Raw genomic sequence first — 20,624 nt, forward strand, 5'->3', positions numbered from 1 at the left:
AGCATCCAGGGATTTCACATCCAAGGAATCCCCTGCTGCAGCTGTCTCAGCCCCAGCAGGGGATAGCGGGCAGCGCTCTTTTTGAGTGGATAAACGCTGCTAGCCATGACGCCCGTTTCGGTCACGTGATTTTTTGAACGCATAACTGATGCATTCAAAAATTTGTGCGTCAAGATGCCCATGTGACTGAGGCCTGAGAAGAGAGAACCTTCATGATTGTGACTAGCTATAGCAACTGAAATTTACTGTTATACAAAAGAACAATCCTAGTGTGCAGTGGTTAATCATACTGTGATATATTGTGTCTACGCTCTATTACACTTTAATATTTATAGCAGTTGCATTTTTATTGGAAGTTTCTTCTCCTGTAACTAATTTTATCTATCAGCTTATCTTCATTTTCAGAGACAAACTAAAGCACAAATCCCCGCCCCCATTAAAAAAAGACTCTTAGGGCTAATGCCCACGACTGGATTCTGTTGAACCTAATAGCTGAATGTTCATACTGCGGAGTTCCGCAGCGTGACATAACCCATGGTATATCCTATTTGCCGCGGGAATACGCGCGTCCAGCTTTCATTGTAGTCAATGGAAGCCGGCCGTCACGCTATACTTCTGCTGTAGCACAGCAGAAGTATAGCGTGAATAGGCGCCCTGCCCACTCCGCTGCGGTATTCCGTCACACCTGTGGGCATGAGCCCTTAGGCTCCCTTCACACGGATGTATTTGCGTGCGCAAAGAATAGAAGGCATGGATTTTATATGTACGTATTTTTCCTGCACATTTCAGTCATGCCAAAAAAGACGCAGCATGCTCTATTTTCCTGTGAATTTCCCAAAGGAATTTCCCAAAGTCCCCATTGAAGTCAATGGGGATGCACAAATATATGCAAAACAAAACTGGAACTCATTAGACGCTCGTGTATATGACTCCATTACAAAGAATGGGGATAACATTCGTGCAAGATTTGTGCGTCTCACAACGCACATATTTCACACGATTATCTTGGCCATGTGAAAGCGGCCTTATGAAGACACATGCACAAAGTCAGTTCTACCTCACCCACACTTTTACCTTCTAGATCCTTTTTCCTGTGAATACCAGTGTTGTGGAATAAGATGTATACTCTACAATTACACCATCTAGAAATGTAACCTTCATTGCCCATTTACCCATTTATACATTTTGTCCATAAATAAAACATGAGCTCCTATCTATGAATAGATAACATTCTACTGCTCTGATAGGGCTGCCTAACTCATGACAGCCAACAAAGCAGTAACAGCTAAAGGGAGAACACAGCAGCGCTTGGCTGTTAGGGACCAGGCACAGTGCCCTGTTTCTGATGCAGTGGATGTTGGGGTGTCAGCTTGGAGTGAAAAAAGGGAAAAATAGGGATGTATGATGATTGTGGTTAGAGTTCATGACACCAGTCTGCAGCAGGCTGGAGTGAGGGGTAGCTTGGTAGTTACACTCCCATCCTTGTCATGTTCCGAACAAAGTTTTTGGTTTGTTGAGGGTTGTAGTCCCTTCCCATTGAAGGTGGTGTAGTACATGGTGCAGTACAGGTAGTCTTTAGGGAGAAGGAGCTTCAGCAGTTGAGGAAAAGGGTGAAACAGGTGAAACTCAGTTTTTTTTTAGTAGATTTACCATACAACATCAAATGTAGGTCAAATTCCCATCTACAGCAATCTGGAATATTCTGTTCCTTTACCTTCTACTTTCATTTCTCCTTTTTTTCTCCTTTCCTTTCCTTCCTTCCTCCCTTCCTTCCCACCTTCATCCTTACCTTTCCTTCCTTCATCCCTCCTTTTTTTCCTTTCATCATCCCTTCTTTCCTTTCCTTCCTTTCTCCCTTCTTTTCCTTCCTATTTCCATCCCTTTCATTCTTTACTCCTTACCTTAACTTCCATCCTCCATCCTTTCCTGTCCTTCCTCCTTTTTTTCCCTTCATTTCCATGTATCTTTTTCTTTCTTTCCTTCTGTCCTTTCCTTCCTTCCTCTTTTCTTTCCTCCTTTCACCTTCCTTACCTTCCTCCCTTCCCTTCCTTACATCTCCTTCCTTACATCTCCTTCCTTACATCTCCTTCCTTCATCCCTCCTTTTCTTCCTCTCTCCCTCCTTTCCTTCCTTTCTCCCTTCCTTTTCTTCCTATTTCCATTCCTCTCATTCTTTACTCATTTTCTTTATTCCTTTACTTACATCCTTTCCTTCCTTTTCCTTCATTCCTCCTTTTCTTTCCTTCATTTCTATGTATCCTTTTCTTTCTTTCCTTCCTCTTTTCTTTCCTCCTTTCACTTTCCTTACCTTCCTTCCCTCCTTTCACCCTTCCTTTCGTTACTTCCTCCTTTCCTTCCCTTCCTTCCTTTCTCTCATCTTTTCCTTCTCTACTTCCTTTCTCCCTCCATTCCTCTACTTCCTTCCCCCATGACTTTCCTTCTTTACTCCTTACCTTACTTTCTTTCCTTCCATCCTCCCCTTTTCCTTCTTTCCTTTCCTTCCTCCCTCACTCCCCTTTCTTTTGTTTCTATTTATCCTTTTCTTTCATTCCTTCCTCCTTGCCTTTCCTTCCTCTTTTCATACCTTCCTTCCTCCCTTATTTCCTTTCCTTTCTTCCTACCTTCCTTTTGTTCCTTCCTCCTTTCCTTACTATCCTATCTTTGTTTCCTTCCTACCTTTCCTTCATCTTTCCTTTCACTTTGTTCCTTTCCTTTCTCTTCCTTCCTCCCATCTTTTCCTTTTTTCTTTCCTTTCTCCCTCTGTTCCTTTCCTTCCTTCCTCCATTCCTTTCCTTCTTTGCTCCTTACCTTACTTTTTTTCCTCCCATCCTTCTTTTTTTCCCTTCTTTTCTTTCCTTTCTCCCTCCCATTTCCTTCTTTTCTTTCTATTTATCCTTTCCTCTCCTTCCTTCCTCCTTTACTTCCATTCCTTTCTCCTTTCTTACCTTCCTTTAGTTCCTTACTTCCTCCTTTCCTTACTATCCCATCTTTGTTTCCTTCCTACCTCCCCTCCTTTCCTTCCTTCCACTCTACCTTTCCTTCATCTTTCCTTTCCCTTTGTTCCTTTCCTTTTTCTTCTTTGCTTCCTTCCTCCCTTCCTTTCTTTCTTCCTTTTCTTTCTTCCACCCAACCTTTCCTTCTTTCCTTCCTGCATTCATTTCCTTTTTTTCTTCATCTCTTCCTTTCCATTCTTTCTTTAATTCCTCCATTCCTTTCCTTTTCCTTCCTTTCGTCTTTCGTTTCCCCTCTTTCATTTCCTTTTCCTTCCTTCCTTTTTTCCTTTCCCCTCATCCCCCTTCCTCTTTTCCTTCTTTCCTTTCCTTTTCCCTTCCTTCCATTTTTCCTTCCTTCCTCCCTTCCCTTTCCTCTCTTTCACAGTCACCCCACTGTTCCTGAGCCATTCCCAGAGTAGTTCTCATCAGCCAGACTTGCCAATGATAGTTATGATGTCCAGCAGCCAATGAGAAAGAGGTTAGTTGACAGGCAGATTATACTTGACCCTGTTACTGGGTAGATTACGCTATAGTTAACCAGTTCAAGCGCTGGGTCTAGACAGGGGCTTAGTTTATCCTCTAACTATGGGTTCTCTAATTACCTATTATTACCTGTAATTATCTCTTTTTAAGGCAAACACAAATTAAAGTGACATACATACATTTAAATACACTATATAAATTTGTTTTGTAGTTCCCAGTTTGAGCCACTACACTAACTGCCCATCAAGCTCATAAATATTCATGTGCCTGAGACAGGATGGTCAGGATAGGAAGCTAGGAGTCTCTGACCATGATTAGTAGATCAGAGGAAGTCTCAAAATTACGGCAGCAGGGTGAGGTAAACACCATAATTGAAGCACAAGCACTCATTTAAGGTAAACAAAAGTCATTGTTGAATGCTTCACTGAGACTGACTGTGGTAAAAGTCTTGGAATACCTCTTTAATCACTTGCATATGGCCTCATGCACACAATCCGGCCCTGACGATGGCGGGTGATCCTACGTACCTGCGTTTTCAGGTGGCATTCTTCGCTGGCGTCTGCACGGACCTGTCTTCCGACCTCTGTGTACAGCGGATGGTCCGCACTGATCGCCATCGGACATGCGCTGTACAGATTTTTTAAAGAAACTTCTGCTTTTACTGCGGAATCCATGGCCCGTCTGGAATGACAATTGTTACGTGCTGCGTTGGACGGCTTCCATAGATCTCAATGGAAGCCATCAGTACAGGAACCACAGAAAAGTGGAGCACGCTGCGATTTTTCATCACGGGCATGAAAGATCACTTTGCCATAGCATACTATGGATGGTTTTTGCTGCAAACCACGGAGGCAAACGTCTCCCCTAGATTCCGCAGCAAAAATCCATCTGTGTGCGTGAGTCCTAAGACCACAGTCACATGGTCGTTTGTACGCATGTCTGTCAGTTACGTTTGCCGGCCGCATCTAAATAGAACCAATGGTTTTCAATGGGAGCAGTCACATGTACGAATTTTACATGCGGAAAAATGCCTGGGGCGAAAATTATAGGACGCCGATTCGCAGAACGCATGTAACTGCGTATTGTGGCAAACCAGTGTTCTGTGTATGTGGAATCCCTGGATGCTATCACATCCAGGGGTTTCACCTTGCGCTCAATGGGGCTGGAAGCAGCAGCGCCGACCCCATTGAGAACATATAATGAAGATTGTGATCACTGTCACAGCTGTGGCAGAGGAGAGCGATGTCCTCCCATTGAATTCAATAGAGCCGGCAATACAGCTGGTTTTATTGACAGCAATGGGCTGCCGGCAAGTGCTGCAGTGATTTTTGGGGGAAGGGCTTAAAATATAAGCCCTTCCCTGAAAATGTATCCAAAAATGTGGGTAAAAAAAAGTATACTCACCTCTCTGCAGCTGTGGGGCTCAGCCGCGTCCAGCCGACTCTTCTTCTGCACTGCTCTGAGGATTTTTCAGCAGGCAGGGATTTAAAATCCCCGCCTGCTGTAAGGGTTGCCTCTGATTGGCTGAGCACTTTGACCAAGCAGAGGCAGCTCTCAGCTATTGAATGACAGCTGAGAGCTGCCTCTGATTGGTCCCTACGCTCAGCCAATCAGAGGCAGCACTCACCCATTCATGAATTAATTCCATTCATGTGTGTGAATCAAGATGCATGTAGTAGAGCTATGAGTGTAATGTGCTTTGTGTGTAATGTGTGTGAATCAGGATGCATGTAGCAGAGCTGTGTGTATAATGTGTGGGAATCAGGATGGATGTAGTAGAGCTGTGTGTGTAATGTGCTGTGTGTGTAATATGGGGGGGGGGGGTCAGATGAATGTAGTAGAGCTGTGTGTAATGTGCTGTGTGTGTAATGTGTGGGGTCAGGATGGATATAGTGGAGCTGTGTGTGTCATGTGTGAGAATCAGATAGATATAGTAGAGCTGTGTGTGTCATGTGTGGGAATCAGATGGATGTAGTAGAGCTGTGTGTGTCATGTGTGGAAATCAGATGGATATAGTAGAGCTGTGTGTGTCATGTGTGGAAATCAGGATAGATGTAGTAGAGCTGTGTGTGCAATGTGTGGGGTCAGGATGGATGTAGTAGAGCTGTGTGTGTAATGTGCTGTGTGTATGATGTGTGGGATCAGGATGGATGTACTAAATCTGTGTGTGTAATGTGTGAGGTCAGCATGCATGTAGTAAAGCTGTGTGTGTAATGTGTGGGAATCAGGATGGATGTAGTAGAGCTGTGTGTGTGATGTGTGGGGATCATAATGGATGTACCACGTAGCACCGCTGTGTGGCGCATTGCGCCACCAGAAACACTGGTAATATGATTTCCTAATAATTACTAGTCTATATATAAGTATTACCTTTCAGTGTAATCCTGCCTGTGATGTTAGTGAGATGACTGCTGCTTCTCTAAAGATCAGGATGTGCTAGACTAGCATTAGGCTCTGTGGTCAGTGTGAAAAATTGATTTAAAAAAAAAAAAAAAGATTGTGACTGGAAAAAAAATCACCAAAATTCTTAAAAAATGTTTAACACAAAATGTGATTTCATATAATAGATCATTTTTCTGATGACACATTCCCTTTAAGACATTTTCTTCAGATCACTCAAATGACCAGTCAGTGTGCCCAGTTGAATCATTTGACAACTGATCTTCCTACTCCTTTCTTCGTCTTCAGTGCCATAACTGTAATATCTTCTTGCAGCTGCTTTCATAGAGTTACTGTATGTCACTAAAAACTGCACATTTCATTCTGTACATAGCGGGAAACTTTTTATTGCATACATTATATGCAGTTTGCCAGGGAGTGTATGTACTGAATGAAATGTGCTATTTTTAGTGACAAGTAACAAAAACAACTGGTGATAGTATAATATTGAGCTGTTTGCTCCCATAATCAGTTAATGGTGTGTAAATGTTCTTTTGTTATACTTCAAAGTATTTCTTGGTTTACATATAACAATATAGTAAAAAAAAAGACATGGACACACATCCACATGTAATACATTGATTTAGTCCTTCTCAACATTATTTATAAACATGAACTTTTTTGTTACATTTTGATCAAATAGTACAAGCCCACTAGCCACTTCACAGTCATCTTTTTTTAAGAGGGTCCCTACATTACTGGGCGTGGCACTAGATGTCGACAACCGCTGCCACCACCACAATACAGCGCCTGCAGGAGAAGCACCTCAGTTGTCCAACAACACCACTGCTGCCAGGCTCAGCTGCCATGGCTCTGGGTCACAACACCCTACAGACATAGCAACAGCAACTGCCATGCAGCACCGTACTATGTGAAGAGGCCTCTAGAAATTAACTGTCCATATGTTCCCAAAAACAATCTAAGAACCAAGAAGGTAGTTGCCCTTTTGCGGTCTCCTAATAATTAAAAACACCTAAAGCAAATAGGTTGGCGTGCTAGCCCAAGAACAAACAAGAAAATACAGATTATGCAAATATCAACATAGTAAAAAAAAAGACATGGATGTATATCCACATACTGAAGATTGATCTAGTGCTTTTTCACAGTATTTACCTTTTAGTGACCAAGCCTGTTTGCGTCTTAATGACAGGGCAAAATTTTGGAAATCTGACGTGTTATTTTAACTCCGTTAAGGTTTTGCATATCAAAGTAATTCTGACATTGTTTTTTGTCATATATTATACTTCATGAAGGTGGTAAAAATAAAATGATAGAATTTGTGTCTATTTATTAAAAGCACAAAAATTTGGAATATTTTGAAAAATGTTTTCAAGTGCAATATTACAAATATGTGCAAACATACTGCCCAAAGCTTTGATGAAATATATATTTCCATCTGTTTACTTTATTCTGGAAGCACATTTAAAAAACTTTAGTTTTTTTTAACCATATGGCAAACATACAAATTTAACATCAATTATTCTAATTTTGAGGAACATTTTGTTTTCCTACACCAAGCCAAGATTGCAAAGGCTCATATGTGTCAGAAAGTTAGATACCCCCACAAATAACTCCATTTAATGGACAAGTGGCTGGAAGGAGGCGGGAGCTTAGCTCTGCCCCCATCCCACCCACTCCCATTGCAAACCGCTCAAAGGGGGAGGAGAGAGACAGAGAGCTGGTGAGTGGGAGGGAAGGGGGAAACTGCTTAGATGGAAGTGTATATCGGCCAGCCATGAAAATACCGGCCGATATATGCTAGTGTAAATAAGCCCTAAGGGTGTACTGTATATTGTGATCAGACAGTTTCTGAATGCATCTAAGCAAAGCAGAAGGAAAAAAAATAGGATTTTCATTCTTTTGGCCATTGTGTCTTTTTAAAAAGTTTTTTTGTACAGCACAAATATGAATGATGATTCACACCCCAAAATGGATCCCCTTTTTGTCCTGTGTTCAGAGACATACCCATTGGAGCCCCAATCTGTTTACTGGACACATGGCTAGGCCTGTAATGGAGGGAACACTCTTTGGCTTTCAGGACACAACTGAATAAATTCCAGGCCCCATTGCTCACTTGTAGAGCCATCAAGCTACCAAAATGATAAAATGCACCACCCCTGCAAACGACCCCATTTTTTGACAAATTGACCCCTTAGCTCATTTATCTAGGTGTGTACTGATCATTCTGACCCTACAGTTTTTTGCAAAGTTATAAAGCAGGTGAAAATAAATAAAAAAAATTTTTTTTTTAAATGTCACTTTCATGACAGTTTTCTTTGTGTCAAGCACACCCAAAACCTTTTAGCACTAGTTATTCTGTGCTCAGCAATACCCCCTGTTTAGTGTAGTACACATCATGGCCTGCAGAGGGCTGCAGAGACAGGCATTCCAGTACTACAGAAAGAGTTAAACATGTTTGGGTGGGGCAGAAGTGAAATAAAAGCTTCAGATCCTATCACATTCAGGAAGCAGAGCTATAGCTTAGTGGGCCTGGGAATACTGTCTGCTAGCCAGAGAGGTAGTGAGAGACACTGCATCAGGACTGTGAGCCCGAGATCCAGTGTGGACCAGTCTGGGCCGTCACGCATCTGATAGAGGAAGACTCCCTCTAGACTCCCCGGGTAAGGTAGTGGCCCTGTGGGTTTGTGAACCCTGGACATTTATGGACTTTGTATGCTGTACAAGTTTCCTGTGGTGCTGTGTAAATAAATGCTGGCAGGTGCCAGTTTTAAAGAAATCCATATGTCTGGTGCCATTTCTGCATGTGTCGTGTACATTCTGGTCCGAGAGAGGCTGGCGATCCACAGGCAAGAAGCATCCTTGCCACACCCCAATTTAGTCCCAATAAGCTTACAGGCAGGGGCATACCTAAAGGCTCAGAGGCCCGAGTGCAAAGGTTCATCTCAGCCCTCCCCCTGCCCCTGGGTCCTTTTTCTCTTCCTCCCATTCCCATATCTAAGAGGGAGATAGATAGATATGAGAGAGATTCAGAGAGGGATAGATAGATATGAGAGTGAGAGATAGATATGAGAGAGATTCAGAGAGCGAGAGATAGATATGAGATTGAGAGATAGATATGAGAGCGAGAGATAGATATGAGAGTGAGAGATAGATATGAGAGCGAGAGATAGATATGAGAGTGAGAGATAGATATGAGAGCGAGAGATAGATGGATAGATATGAGAGAAATAGATAGATAACTAGATATGAGAGTGAAAGACAGACATATAGATAGATATGAGAGTGAGAGATAGACAGACAGACAGATAGATAGAGACAGGCATGATAGATAGACAGACACATAGATAGACATACAGATAGATAGACTAGCAGATAGATAGATACATCCCCCGGGGCCCGGACCACTTCTCTGATGAGAAGAGCAGCTGTATGCAGTGTCAGCAGGAGAAAAGCAGCAGGGAGATGACATCATCATTCCTGCTCCACTCGATGCTGTGCCGTGCCGTGAGTCTGTGTCAGCATTCCCTCTTCTCCTTTGCCTGACCCCACCCCTCCAACTCCTCCCCCATCCTCCCTCCGAGTCCTTTTCTCCTCTCTTCTCCTACTCTCTTCTCGTCTCCAGCTCGTGCGGTCGACCTGACTGCACTAATCATGCAGCCACTGACAGTGTGAACTGAAAGTGTATATGGCGGAGGGTGGCCTCTGGGCCCCCTCAAGCGCAGGAAACGGGTCGCCATTGCGACCCCGGTGAACCCTGACAGTATGCCTATGCTTACCGCAGGACAGATGGCTAGGCCTATAATGGAGGGAACACCCATTGGCTTTCAGGACACAACTGAATAAATTCCAGGCCCTACTGCACGGAAAAAAAAAATTGACTTTCTAAAAAGCACCCCCACTCTTCCTTTTTGGCATTCCCCAAATTTTAGATAAAATTAATAATGTAAACTTTCTATGTGGTATGTCTCAAAATAGGGGTAATTACAGAGGCTTGGTTGGGATGGGCATATGGGGCAATTAAACCCTCCTCCTCCCATGCCTGCTGCAAACCCGACAATTTTTGGGGAGCACTTCTTGACCCTAGTGCCAGGGATAGGGTGTACAAAGTGGTGCTCTGTGAGCCTGCGTACCTCCTCAGACTTGTAATCTTGCTGAGGTGTGGTGGTCTCAAACAGAAGGTACTAAACAAGCTGCTCCAGGAACTGCAGGAAAGTGAGTGTTCCCTGGGACTTTTTGTAAATTATGTAGGCATTATAGGTAATGATTAGAGATGAGCGAACGTGTTCTTAACGAACACTTACGCACCCAGACACCGGCTTTAGCGAGGACTTCAGTGTCCGCGCGTAAAGATTCGGCCGGCGCCGGGGGGCGGGGAGAGGCGCGGCGGCGCGGGCGGCAGCAGCGGGGAACAGGGGGGAGCCCTCTCTCTCTCCCTCTCCCCCCCACTCCCCCCCGCACCCCCCCGCGCTGCCACGGCGACCCCCGAACTTTTTTCGCCCGAGCACGGAATTGCTCGCAAAGTTCGGTGCTCGAGCGAAAAGGGGCGGAGCCGAACACGTTCGCTCATCTCTAGTAATGATCTGAATAAGGTAGATCGCTACCTTTTTATAACATGGGATTACGGCGATCATGTGACCGGAGACATTTTGCTGCTGGCTGCATGCACAGAAGCTGGGAAGGTCGGTTGAGGATGATCACATCAGGGCACAAATCCAGAGGCCTCCAGTAAGAAGTTTCCTCCCCCTTCAGTTTTTTTTTCACTTTTAGGTGATTGTTATTATTCATTGGATAACGGCGATCACGTGACCGGGTACTGCTCACTGGGCCACTGTTCGCTGCTCCAAGCTCTTGGCTACCTTTTGTAGCTGGTAGTAAGGAGATTTTAAATTTCCCGGACCCTCCCTGGCTTCTGTGCATGCGTCCAACATTTGGCAGAGGGTGGGCATGCACAGAAATCAAGAAAACATCCTTGCAGGAAGAGATCGTCAGGGTACATTGCGCATGTCCTAGTTAAGTTGTTTCATCTCCCCTCATGGATCGGATTCATGAATGGAGATGAAACTTTAACTTTTTAAACTTATCTTTACTTTCACGTGATCACCGTTATCCATTAAATATCAGTGATCACGTGATGGGGGACCACATACCTCAGCCCTACAGTGACAGCTCAAAGCAGGAAGCCGATAGCAGAGAACTGTCACACTCTCTGACCCTGCAGCTTTATTCTACAGAGCTGACGTGTTTTCATGGCCCTATAGAATAAAGCCCAGGCACCCAGTACATGAAAACACGTATGTGTGGTCACTAAGGGGTTAATAAATATGAGGTTCTTTGTTATAGTAACATGTAGGGAGTGAACAAAAATATAGAAACACCTTACCAAATGCATGGGTTTTTAATCACTAGCACTGAGCTGTCCTTTTGACCCCTGCTTGGCTTAGAGCTTTACCATCAAATTTGTGTTTACTTCACCTCTTGCCCTGCTCTGGGTGGTTTTGGGAACCAGCTGGTAAAAGCAGCTGAGTGGCTCAAACCCCTGATCAATGGAACCTTGTTGCTTGGGCAGATGTTCACTTCTGCCCAGCAGTATCTGTGTCATATCACCTCCACTTAAAATCGGTCTCTACATGTCTTCCTGAAATATGATTTATAATCCTATGTAACTTAAGGCATGCGTTTTGTATGGTGTTTCCATATTTTTATCCACCCCCTGTACATAGTAACATAGTATGTTAGGCTGAAAAATGACATATGTCCATCTAGTTCAGCCTATTTCTCTCCCAGTGTTGAGGCAGAAGAAGGCAAAAACCCCAGTGAGGTAGAAGCCAATTTTCCCCATTTAAGGGAAATAAATTCCTTCCCGACTTCAATCTGGCAATCAGAATAACCCCTGGATCACCGACCCTCCTGAAGTAATTAGTGACTATAACACGTAATATTGTTACACTCAGGAAAAACATCCAGGCCCCTCTTTAAACTCTTTTTTCAGGTTCGCCATCTCCACTTCTTCAGATAGAGTTCCATAGTCTCACTGCTCTTACATTAAAGAACCCATTTCTATGTTGGTGTAGAAATCGTCTTTCCTCTAGATGTAGAGCACCCCCTTGTTACAGTCACAGTCCTGGGTATAAATAGAGGATGGGAGAGATCTCTGTATTATCCCCCGATATATTTCTACATAATTATAAGGTCGCCCCTCAACCATCTTTTTTTCTATACTAAATAACACCAATTTTAATAACCTCTCTGGGTATTGTAGTCCGCCCATTCCTTTTATTACTTTAGTTGCCCGCCTTTGTACCCGCTCAAGCTCTGATGTATCTTCCTTCTGTACCGGTGCCAAAAACTGTCTACAATATTCCATATGTTGTCTAACCGGTGACTTGTAAAGAGGAAGAACAATGTTCTCATCATGCACCCCATGATCCTATTTGCCTTAGCAGCAGCTGCCTGACATTGTTTGCCAAAGTTAAGCTTTCAGTTAACAAAAATCCCAAAGCCCTTTTCCATGTCAATTTTGCCCACTGGTTTCCCATTTAGCATGTAATGATGACATATATTTCCCTGCCCATGTGCATAACCTTACATTAATCAGTGTTAAACCTCATTTGCCAAATATTGCTGTTTTACTGTGCAATCCTTCTACCAGGTCATTAATAAATATATTAAAAAGAATATGGCCCAATTCTGCCCCCTGTGGTCCCCATTAGTTACAGTGTCCCAATCAGAGTATGTACTTTTAATAACCGCCCTCTACTTTCTATTATTCCTATATTTTGGATTGATTTGTGTAAGCCCACTAAGCACTTCAGGACAACTTTTTAGTGGGTTTCTACGCCACTGGTGCGGCATTGCATGGCAACACCCACAAAACATGTAAGAATACACTTGAACCATAAAATATATTGCATAAATAAATTTGCCCTTAAATTTGCCTCTAATCTATATATATAAAATTGAATGTATGTCTGTCTGTGTGTCTGTTTGTCCTTTATGCGCTACTACGCCATTCATCCGATCGCCATGAAACTTTGGGAAGTTGTTGAGTACACTCCTGGGAAGATTATAGGCATAGTACATTTATGCTATGATAAATGGCGCGCGTGCGAGCGTCGTTGACAGTTACGCCCCCCACGTAGATCGTTCGATTTCCATCATTGCCACTAATTTTCTCACTTCGCGATGTTGTAGAAACATGAAATTTGGAACGAGCACTGATTATGTCATAAATAGGAAAAGTTAATGGGTCCCAACTCAATTATTCAATTCTAGGTGCAAAAGAATTGGCGTCCAAATTTTACGTACGGAATCTAATTTTCTCGCTTCCCAATGTCATAGAAACTTGAAATTTGGCACGAGCATTGATTATGTCATAAATAGGAAAAGTTAATGGGTCCCAAATCGATTATTCAATTCTAAGCGCCAAAGAATTAGCGTCCAAATTTTACGTACGGAATCTAATTCTCTCACTTCCTGATATATATAAATGAATGTATGTCTGTCTGTCTGTCCTTTATGCATTACTACACCATTCATCCGATCGCCATGAGACTTTGGGAAGTTGCTGAGTACACTCCTGGGAAGATTATAGGCATAGTACAACTATCCTACGATAGGTGGCGCGCGTACGAGCATCGCTGACAGTTATGCCCCCCCAGACAAAGATCATTTGATTTCCATCTCAAGCACAAAAACAAAAGGCATTACGAGCATCGGGATGCGTGTTCAACTACAAAATGATGCATCTGCCGAACGTTTCGCTTGACAATTGCTGCATATTGAGAATGCTGAGGTAAAATAAAAGCTGTGCTGTGATTGGTTGCTATTTCTTATACTGTTGAGGCAACATGAAAGCTGCGCTGTGATTGGTTGCTATATATTATACCGCTGAGGTAAAATGAATGCTGCGCTGTGATTGGTTGCTATTTTTTATATTGCTGAGGCAGAATAAAAGTTGCGCTGTGATTGGTTGTTATTTCTCTTACTGCTGAGGTAACATGAAAGCTGCACTGTGATTGGTTGTTATATTTTATACTGCTGAGGTAACGTGTAAGCTACGCTGCGATTGGTTGTTATATATTATACCACTGAGGTAACATAAAAAAGCTGCGCTGTGATTGGTTGTTATCTAGATATATAAAACGAATGTATGTATGTCTGTCTGTCTTCGCAGCAACGCGCGACGGGTAAGCTAGTAAGATATAAACTCTTCTGGAGTTGATTGGATTTCTTACAAATATTAAGGTAAATTTAGTAATGCCATAATGGAGCCATCTGTATGTCCTGTGAAGATTTCTACATTTGGAAACTTTTCTTATAATTAACAAAATACATTATATAATTAAAGCCTTTGTATACCTCCTGATCATGATCTTTCATGGAGGACTTTAAGAAAAAGAAGTATAATATTGTACTTGATACAATAGTCAAAAAATGTATCCTTGGACTTTATGCTTTGGTACAAATATTCTTTGAAGGTCATCACTCTGTTCCATCAAAGTGAATGATTGATTCAACAAGAAGTTCATACTCAACCAAACAGTTTCCGAAATGATTCATGTTAATGATATGTCTTAGGGGATTGATGCTGAACAGAAGCTGAAGCTAAAAGAAATGATTTAAAAGCATGAAAGTCGACAGACTGGATTCCACGTAAACAGCGCTGATGGAAATCATAAAAGAATAAATACAACTAAAAGTCATAAAATGAGGAGGACAATAAATCTGACAGTTCAAGACCTTTAGGGCTTGAATCAGGAAAAATAAAATTACTTACGCAGCCATTCCTTGGTTTTGCAACGCATCGTTTACAAAGCAGACGTCAAGCAAATGTGCGTGCTAACAGATAGAGGACCTCATCCACAGCTCTCACGCTACCAACATATTCTTTCAGCTTAATTACTTACTCAAAAAATTATTAGCAGAGAACAAGTGGAATCTGTGAAGCTCAAGCTCTATTCAATAACAATGAATGTTGCTCTCAATAGTTTTCGAGGAAAAAAAGATTATTCTTTATTAGAGTGACTTTAATGTGCTTTTGGAATTAATTAACAAAAGTTACTAAGTACTGTGAATTGTGCCGGGGAATTCAGTTTGCAAGGAATGATCATTATAATGTAGAATGCAAAGTAAATTTGTAACAATATTATATTGTACCTACTATAAAAAGTACGCAAGTATTCTTTAATGATTATTAACAGCGTACATAGTGTTGACAAGTAAAATCAGTGAGGTACTGTAAAAACTATCCGACACCTGTAAAGGGTGAGTTATGGAGATGTGCTACTGGCTAGAGTTTCAGATGGGATGACTACAAAAGAGGCACTAAATGACACTTGGTGGCGCTATTACCTTGAGGGACCACAGAGAGGGTCCCAGAGAGGGCACTATAGTTTTGAGAGGCCACAGGGGAAGCAATATAACTTTATGGAAATCAGAGGGGGCAATATAACTTTGTGGGATCATAGAGGGGAGCCCTATTAGTGGGCCAGAGAGGCCACTAGTACTATGACAGGTTACTGAGAGTGGCTTTAGGTATAACAGCAGGAGAGTGTGCAGAGAAAAGTCATGGCTAGAAGAAGTTCTTATGATGGTTTGGGCCTGGGTAGAGAAGAGGAATGAAACTGGACATCACCAATCAGAGAAAATGCCTGTGATCACTGGAGGTAACTGCACTATAATCACTATCACTGTGTAGAGAAGGTATCTGACTATCATATAGTGACTGCATTATTCAGAAGCATCCTGGAGCTGAGCTATTGTATATGAGCCTTTCGTGTTATAAGCATTGGCTTATAGGTATGGTGTTATGTCCGCTGGGCGCACTAAAGCGCCATGCCTCAGAATGGACGCAGGATTGCGTCCTTTTAAAACCGCAATCACTCATATAGTGATTGAAAGGACCAATTGCACCTCTCCAGGCAATGATGGAAGGACCCTGTCCCTTACTAATCATGAAAGTGGGGAACCCCTGCCTATAAGCGGGGTAATCGTTCCGATAAGGGCGGCCCCACTGTCTTCATCTGGGACCTAGCTATCCCTGATTGGGAACCTGGAGAGATGCACTAAACACACATTGGACATGACACTGTTCATACACTGAACACAGAACAGGACTGCACATAAAGCACATGTCTGGCCACCTGCGCAGACATAATACATGTCACTGTTCACACCAACAAACATGGTTGTGCGTAAAACATATAACGGGAACCCCACCCAGAGCTCACATGCATACAGATGGTAAACCATAGCCAGTCCAAGTGTCCTCACACCAGGGGAATAGAGAGTCAGCCACCGTGCTGACATAGGGAGCAGTGTCAGACATCACCCATCTGACACACACATAGGACATCAGACGTCTGGAGGCCGCACCTGCCCAGGGATAGGGAGAAATCTGTGGGTCGCCTGCACCTGTGCGGTCACCATACCACATACTACACAATGCACGCACCCCAGAACGCAAGGAGGGGAGGGACAGCAGGGAGGAGATACACCCTTCAGACAAGCATGCACCACACCAGCTCTGGGTGGGATTGACAGGGAAGAATTAAAATGACCAGCAATCTCTCACCAGAGTTTGCTGGTATTTATCTGCAGCAGACAAGGGGGATTGGCTTGTAGAGAATACCACACCCACTCAGCTCACCCACAAGGAAGCCTGTAAAACCACAAGTCCAAGATGCACAAGCTTAACATATTGTTTCTCTGTTATCTGGGATAGATTAGATATGTAATTCTTTTATTTCAAAGTTTTGTTATGGGGCCCTATGAGGTCTATGTATGCCCAGCTTCAGAAAATCCTATACAAATATTAGAACAGTGCCACCTGCTGTTTCTATTCTGTGTCTACCTATATAAATGTTCCAAGGTGGTCACACACAGGCTTGTTTTTCCGTCTGCTCCACTGGATAGGATCCCTAGTGTGGTGAGCTGGCCATTTCTGAAGCTGCAATGCCCTCTCTTCTCATCGGAAGACATGCTCAGCAAGCACAATTGCAGTAATGCTGTCGGACTCATCACTTGCTTTGCATCGTTTCTGACAAGCAGAGAAGACGTTGTAGCTTCAGAAGCTACATTCACACCATTTCAGATGTAAACTGTTGGCACATATACATAGGGAATCACCTTACATATGTGCTGACACAGGGGCGTAGCTGGGAGAGGAAAGCGGGGAATGTGTCTGGGTGCAGTTAGTACTAAGGGGGTGCACCAGCCTAGAAGTTTAAAGGAGAATTCCGGGACCACCTTAACTGTCCAAGTACATACTTGTAATGCAGCAAGGAAAAGATCTGCAATTGTACAGCTTTACCTTTCTATCACCAGTTACCCACTTGCATGACCGAGCTGTAATGTAATTTTCACCCCCTCTGGTGATGTTTTGTCTACAGCTCTGTTGCTCATGGCTTCCAGCCCTGTCTGTGCACGCTTCAGTTCCAAGGTGAAAATGCTTGATGTTCTGGGGGAGAGGTCCAGAAGCAGGCAGCATTTCAATATGTGTGTAGTGGATGGAGTGTTCAGAGGGTCAAGGCGGTGGGCTGATGAAGCACTGGAAGGGGACAGGATGTGACATTACAGGAAGATTGTGGGTGTAAATAACCAAAGGCAGCGTCAGGAGCCGGCGGAGTGCAGAGAACAGCGCATTACAAGCAAAGAAGCTTTTCTTTATCATTATGGGCACTGTAAAAACCTGTTTTTGAAAAATGATTTTTTTCCCCAGAGTACCTATTTTAATACACTAGTTGATAGTGCAGCTGCCCATCACTTTTATTCAATCAATCAGTCACCTGTAACTGTACCCAGTGGCTTCAGCATCAGCTGATGTCTTAAACCAAGAACTACATAGCAGCCCTGCAATATTCCCTGTATTTTTTAGGGCAGCTTCATTTCTAGAAAGGCTAGAAGGACCTGCAATGACATGATGGTCACATGAGAGAAGCCCACAGGTCCTTTACCCAGTGGATGAACCAGAGCTTGCAGGTTAGAAATGAGATGTCTCCTGGACTCTTTACTAAGAGTCCCCCAGACACTGGCGCTTTTTACCGCGATTAGCATTGTGGTACAATGCTCCTATTGTTTTAAATGGGATTGCTCACACAGGCAGTGACAGTGGCTCAATTAAGGCGCTTTTCAGAGCCGCAATTTTCGAGCGATGGATGTTCTATTTTTGGGCATTTCAGCATTTTTCAACACTGTGCGTCGCCCATTGAAATGAGTGGGCAGAGTCTTCAGCGCTGCTAAAAATGCAACACAGCCTGGTGTCGTGTTTTTGACAGCACTAAATGTCCCAGCTACACTACGTGCAAAAAAAAAAAAGCAATACTTACTTAGCAGGTGCTGTCCAGGCCCCTCCCACTGCTCTCCGTTGTGGCACCTAATGCCACTACTTTTTAAATGTTTCGTCAACCCTGGTACAACATCTACATGTGACATCAATATACAAGACCACGTAGTTACACAGGGTCTTACATATACTTATATCATCCATCCATCCTCTCAACCATAAATATTGTTGCACAATTCTCGCATAACTACAATTCCTGTGGAGCAGTACTTCCCCAGTCCACGTTAGTCCTTTTATAGTCACTAGTATGCGCACATTAAACTGTTGTTGGATGGGCCTTACATGTCCTGCAGCTCTATATTCGGATCCATGGTGTTATACTCTGCATCAGGACCAAGTCCCGGCAGGAAGGGAGCTTCCCTGTCCTTCCACACTGTTTTTCCTTTTTCCTGATCATGGCTTGTTGCTCCCTTCAGCCCCCAGGTCATCAGGCCCTTTGATGGCTGATCTGCACCCATTTTACTTGGGGTGACCAGCTATCTAGCTCCCAACTATCCTCTAGCATGATAGTTGGTCACTTCACATCATTCTCAGTCCTTTCAAGCATCCTCCTGCTGCCAGCTTCTTACAGAGGATGCGGCCTCACCTTAGGCCCATTCTACAATCCCACAATGACTGCTGCCACATTCTCTGTTTCGCTCTCTTGTGCTGTATCTCTGATTAGTCCCTACTTACAACCCCAGCACAGGGGGAGTCCTAATGAGTTCCAGGACATTTCTGAGGGTAAGGCCAAAGGTCCTTTTTTCTAGTCTCTGAGGGGGAGGGGGTTAGACTTAGCAGACCAACATCATGGACGGGGCCCCATCCCAGCACTGACAGTGCTTCTCTTAACCCATTCCTCTCCCTGCCATTGCACTGGCAGGGCAGAGAGGTCTCTGCCCAGCACCCTTAATGCCTTTGACAGCTCCCACTTCTGCCTGAATGGACCTGGGTCCAGAGTGGGTGGAGCTTAGCATGCCATTGGTCGCCTGTGACAGTAGCTGTAAGCTGTTTCATTGTAAGTAGGATTGTGGTCAGCATTACCTCCCTATTGACGTGTGGCCACAGTGAGATGCCCTCTTCAGGATGAGGGTATTGCCCATGAACTTTTTATATAGTTCTTGGCACCCTCTATATCACTTAGGTGTCCAACTAAATGGTATATATCTGCTAATTGTTCTATGCATTGGATTTTATTCAGTTTTTGCCCAAGAAATGTTATTCCCTCAGATCTTTTATAGACAGTCAATTTGTTAATGATGTAATAAACCTCTTAGTGATCTATTTAGCATTTTAATGACTAGTCATTTTTTAATGTCACTTTTATATAGTTGCTTTCCAAGAACCATAACATATTTATTTTATCGTCAACATAGCTGCATGAGGGCTTGTTTTTAGTAGGATGAGTAGTGTTTCTTTTATGGAACCACTTTGGGGTACATACTGGTATATTGTATTTTTTTTAAACTTTTATTAACTCCTTTGATGGTGATGGAAAAAAAACTGAAATCCACCATTGTTTTTTCTATTTTTTTATGGGATTCACCATATAGTATTATTGAAATATTACCTTTTATTCTGTGGGTAAATACGATTACGGCGATACCAAATCTATATAGTTTTTTATGTGTTACTGCTTTCCCACAATAACACAATTGTTTTAAAAAAATTGCATCACTGCATTCCAAGATTTATAACGTTCATATTTTCCTGCTAACAAAGCTGTATAAGATTGTTTTTTGCGGGATGAATTGTAGCTTCCATTAGCGTCATTTTGGAGTTCGCGTAAACTTTTTATTACTTTCTACGACATTTTTTTGCAACACAGATGAACAAAACCCAGAAATTCTGTCTTTTATGGTGCTGTGTAAATAATGTTAACTTCTTCAGATTGAGGCTACCTACAAATGGGTGAGAGCGATACTGAACCAAGAAACTCGGCCCGATATCGCAGTCATCAACCTGCATTTTACCCGCGAATGAGAGGTGATTTTCAGTCAAAATCGTCTTGCATCCCTCCTGTGAAATTCCGATCCTCACATGAGTCTTGTGTGCAATAGTGGATCGAAAGACCTGGAGGTGTTGATCAGGCCTCCATCTGACATGAGAACACATCACCACCCTGTATTCGGATTATGGAATACCATTGGGTCACGGGGAAGCCCCCTCTTCTGTTAACCCCTTAAATGGCGTGATCACTATTGATTGAAGCATGTAAGGGGCTATACGACTGAAACTGGATTTTTCCTTGCACCTGGCTGCTAGAGCAGCTGTAAGTAGGCAGCTGAGCCTTGGCTCTTCCAAGCACCGGACTATGCCAGTCTTGGACTAGGCCAACATACTCTTACAGTAGCCTAGCATAAAGCCTTTTAGTGACTGTCATAAAAAAACACATATGGATGGTCACTAAGTGGTTAAATGGGCTAT

This window comes from Eleutherodactylus coqui, chromosome 12 (genome assembly GCF_035609145.1).
Source record: "Eleutherodactylus coqui strain aEleCoq1 chromosome 12, aEleCoq1.hap1, whole genome shotgun sequence".
NCBI lineage: Eukaryota > Metazoa > Chordata > Amphibia > Anura > Eleutherodactylidae > Eleutherodactylus > Eleutherodactylus coqui.